This window comes from Cyrtonyx montezumae, unplaced genomic scaffold (genome assembly GCF_038088225.1).
Source record: "Cyrtonyx montezumae isolate F1298 unplaced genomic scaffold, pur_monq_1.0 scaffold_29, whole genome shotgun sequence".
NCBI lineage: Eukaryota > Metazoa > Chordata > Aves > Galliformes > Odontophoridae > Cyrtonyx > Cyrtonyx montezumae.
Genome location: NW_027072033.1, coordinates 7,062,704 through 7,066,486, shown reverse-complemented (window position 1 = coordinate 7,066,486; position 3,783 = coordinate 7,062,704).

Here is a 3,783-nt window from a genome sequence, read left to right as displayed (position 1 = left end):
ATTCAGGTTGCAGAAGAGAACACTCCTGGGTCATCTCATTAATGTATATAGATACCTAAAGGGAGGCTGTGAAGAAAAGAAAGATTATTGGTGGTGCAAGAGATGATAGCTGCTTTGGTTGTTGACAGAAGTTGTGAAGTTCCTATCTTCAGAGGTATCCAAAACCCAATTGGACAAGTCCCTGACCAATTTGCTGAAGGTGATTTTTGCTTGAGAAGGGGAGAGTACTGAGCAATCTCCAAAATCTTTGGATGTATACAAGTACAGTGGAGGTGATGGAAGCAGTCATAACCTATTAACATTTTCTTTACTACATCTGACGTTGACTTCCAGGACAGTAGCATTTCGTTCCAGTGTCTTGAATACCTTTTGCATCCCAAAATCCATATAGTCATACAGCCACGTTAAGTCTAGCTTCAAAATAGAGCATGAGTATGCTGTTCTCTTCTTTGGATATACACGTTAAAATAGTTTTAAATAAACTGATTCACTAAATTCTGAAAATATGTTTTAGTATAGTTAAAAACTTTGACTAATCCAATTTTCCATAAGCAGGCACAAGGAACAGAACACATTTTCTAGGAGAAGAGGAAGACAGTACAGTTAGATAACATGACTACAGCTTTTGTACAGAATGAAGAATCATTTACATATTTGGTCAAATTAAAAAAAATTATCAGGCAGATGTGCTTATTTTCATCAGCCACCACTAGCAAAATCAAATAGACTCAGACAGCCAGTGAACAGTTTCCTTGGTTTAAAAGGAGGCCCGTGCTTCATTAGGGAAAATATGGTAATCCACACACATTTTTCTTTACATCACATTAGGTTTTCGGCAGAAAATTTATTCAGTTTCCAGTATCCTGTTATTTATGTACTGCTTACTAGCTTTCCAGCATTCCCTAAAGGAAGCTTCTTTAAAAGTCCTAATGTGACACCATATATTTTTACTAGACTAGAAATTAGTTACAATTTCAATTTAAATTGAAATGACCAGACAAATCACTCTCAGACCCTTCAAGTTCTTAATTGCAATTTTCCATTGTGTGCATGCATAAATATTTATTTATTTCCAAGTGCTCAATAATTGGAAATTTATTTCCAAGTGCCAATACTTATTAGTTTTTTTTGTATTCTGTTTTCATTTAATATTTTCTTACAGTTAACAACTTCGTGATTAAGCTTTAATGCTAAACATAAATGGTGGAAACAATAAGCCTATTCAACTGTTGGGAAAATACGATCTGTTTATATTTTGAGATAATTTTAATTCAAGGAACTTCCTTTTGTGAAAGGAAAGCAAAGAAAAGCGGTCTTGCTTAGAGTAAAGGGCAGATTTCATTGTGCTTCCCTAGCAGAGAACAAACAATTATGCTTCATCTAGCAGCTTTTCTTCAGTCCTTCCAACTCAATTTAGAAAATAACTATGAAATAATAATAATAATATGCTTAGTCCAACAACACACAAAAATAACCACTGTATTATCTGTGTTCTCACTTTGACACAATTTGCAGGAGGGATGAGGATCAGTGGGAAGGCCTTCCATTTCTCAGCTTTTCAGCATGTCTTTCTTGCCTCTGAAGAAAACTCCCCATGGGATATTCTGCCAGAGAGAGCATTCCACTGTAACTCCATAAAGAGGGCTTCCCACACTTTCAGGGTCTGGCAGGCATTTGATAGGTTGGAGAAGAAAGAGTTGTCCTGTAATTCCTACTTTTCTGCTCCAGGAGCAGTATGCACAGCCATTTATTCTCACCTGCTGCTTGGCCTGTGTGTCTGTGAAAATGTGAGCAACAGAGTCCTCAGGAAGAACGATGCACAGAACAAGAGCTGTATCACTGTGAAAATGTAAAGGGACCAGCACACACACAAAAAAAAAAAAGTTACAAAAGGAAGGAAAAACAAATACTCACCCATCTCCAAGGATCTAGGCTTGTAGGGAAAGAAATCCAGAGGAGGAGACTCCAACAAAAGATTCTCCCTTAGTGGCAGTCAGCCCTTAAATGAGGTCTAAGATGGGTGGAGACAGGAACTACCTTCACCTGTGCTCCCAGGGCTGACCTGGTCTTTCCTTCAGGTGCTCAATCAATGGATCAGGCAGTGACTCAGCAGTCCCCATACACACAGCCACCTGGGACTGGGGAAAATGCATGCTACTGGTGGATGAGAGCAAAGCCCTGAGAGTGAGGTGCTAGGAACAGATGTGTGGAACCTCCTGCAGCAGCAACATTTGTGGTCAACACTACACGCATGGTCTTGTGTATGCTGATTATCTGAACGTTTAAATCACAGCAGGTTTCTGGGCATGTAAACTGGATGGCTGAGATAAAAACCTGCAAATGCACTCACTTCTTAACAGGTTATTTAAGTGGCCCCAGACATGGAATTCTTGACCACTATCGCTTTAAACTCATGACAAACACATCACATAGAGGCATACCTGCCCTACACAGTCTTCACCCTCAGAATTGCTGATGCTGCTGTGGGGCTGTGGCTCATGCATGTGATTATTAATTTTGAGCTCATATCTGTCCTTTGCTGAGCCTGAGGATGTGGGAGTGCTAAACACACGTGAGTTGCTGGGGCTTCAGTGGGGTGGAGGGGCACTAAGCCTTGTGGTGAGCAGGTTTGCAGGCCACAGGAACCCTCTCTCATGTCACAGAACTGTCTGCTGCCAGTGTGCATTTGTTGGCAGGGTTTTTCTCTGTGCTCTGATACTGATCATTCTTGTTTTCCACGGTGCTAGTAGATCTGTGAAACTGATCTGAGCTTTTTTCTACTGGTCTCCTTCATTAAAATCTAACTGGGAAACACTGTAAGTCATATGGGATTGAAGCAAAACATGATTCTTGTTTCCAAGGTCAAGGGAGATTTTTTTCATAAAATCGTAGAATCGTTAAGTTTGGAAAAAACCTCCAAGATCACCAAGTCCAACCTCAACCTATCCCCATGCCCACTAAACTGTGTCCCCAGTTCCACATCTCCAGTTCTTGGACATTCCCAGGGACGGTGAATCAAACACTTCTCTGGGCAGGCACTATCCCAGTGCCCGACCTCTCTTTCAAAGAAGAATTTTTTCTTAATATCGAACCTGAGCCTCCCCTATTGCTACTTAGAATCATTGAATCACCAAGGTTGGAAAAGACCTTCAAGATCATCCAGTCCAAACATCCACCTACCATAAATATTTCTCTGTTAAACTGTATCCCTTAGTACAACATCTAAACATTTCTTCAACGCCTCCAAGGGACAGTGACCCCACCACCTCTCTGGTTCAGCCTGTTCCAGGGCCTAACCACTCTTTCAGAGAAGAAATTTTTCCTAACATCCAGTCTGGATCTCCCCTGGTGCAATTTGAGACTATTACCTCTCATCCTATTGCTAGTTATATGAGAGCAGAGGCCGATCCTCGCTTTGCCACGACTTCCCTGCAGGAAATTGTAGAGAGTGATAAGGTCTCCCCTGTGCCTCCACTTCTCCAGACTGAACAATCCTGACTCATTCAGCTGCTCCTCAGCAGACTTTTAGACCCCTCACCAGCTTCACTGCCTTTCTCTGTACCCTTCAGGAACTCTTTTCTGCTCTCGCGAGACCAAACTTGGAGTATTGTGTCTAGTTCTGGATCCCCCAAAACAAGAAGGATATGGAGTTGTTCAAACAGATCCAGAGGAGGGCTACAGAGTTTATCAGAGGGCTGGAGCATCTTCCCTATGAGGATAGGCTGAGAGAGCTGGGGCTCTTCAGCCTGGAGAAGTGTCTGAGGGAGACATGATGGTAGCCTG